The sequence below is a fragment of the Egretta garzetta genome, unplaced genomic scaffold, assembly GCF_000687185.1.
Source record: "Egretta garzetta isolate BGI_Z169 unplaced genomic scaffold, ASM68718v1 scaffold511, whole genome shotgun sequence".
NCBI classification, from domain to species: Eukaryota; Metazoa; Chordata; class Aves; order Pelecaniformes; family Ardeidae; genus Egretta; species Egretta garzetta.
Genome location: NW_009258554.1, coordinates 1,692,887 through 1,693,939, shown reverse-complemented (window position 1 = coordinate 1,693,939; position 1,053 = coordinate 1,692,887).

The following is a 1,053-nucleotide window of genomic DNA, read 5'->3' as shown; positions in this document are numbered from 1 at the left end:
AAGAGTCGCAACTTTTTGCATGGTGAGATGCCACTCAGCGTAGGGACCCCAAATAAACCACAGCTTTCAAGATGCTCACTGAGTTTATATATGGGATCATATGATGTGCCACTGAAAAGAGGCACAACCCCTTGTTCCTAATATTAGACCTTATCTACTGAAAAAGAAAAAAAAAGGCAGTGATTTAACTGAGTAGTCTAGTTAAATCAGGACAGATCTTAATTTTGAAGGTTTTGCTTTTGGTTTAAAGGGTAACTAACCTATACAATGCTGATATCCTGATGTAACTCTTCCAGGTTAGGTTTGCATGAATGCACATTTTGCTGAGAATTTGTATCTGGACACTCTTTATTTAAGCAGGTAATAGTGTTATAATAGCGTTTTACAGGCAAATCTTAAATAGGATACTTTATTTTCTGCAGTTAGAATTGCACATATATGATTGGTGCGAGAATAAAGGTGAGAGATAAAATTATCTTCTTTTTGGTACAAATAGATATGCAGTCTATTCCCAAGACAGTATGAACAGGTTTAGCTTAAATCTGTTGCATCCAGAATTAACAGGAGATTCCTGCACTGAAGTGTGACAGTAGAGAAGATAAGTTCTGAAAGTGGTTAAATCAGTGTAACCTTCTGATACAGATAGGGCTTTAGTTATAGTGTGTCAGCCTTTCTCTCTCTATATTTTAACACTAAAATATAATAAGCATGCTTGGAAAACGTTTTTTCTTTGGTTTGGAAACTGTTTGGGATAACTATGTAGATGATACAGTTGATACACTAGGGCATTATTCCCAAAATATTTTGTTTATTACTTGCACTTTGAATGCACTCTATTTGAGCAGGAGCCACATTTAATTGATGGCAGAAGTATCTGGTGGTTGAAAGAATGGAAAAAGCAAGCAGATTTTAATTTTTATCCTGATTCAGCAAAAACGACCTGAGCGTATGCTTTCAAGCACCTGGTTTAATGCTTTGCTGAACAGAGGTAAATCTGCACCACAGATTTACTGTTTTGAACCCGTTACTCAGCCCTTCCTGCACCTCTTTCCC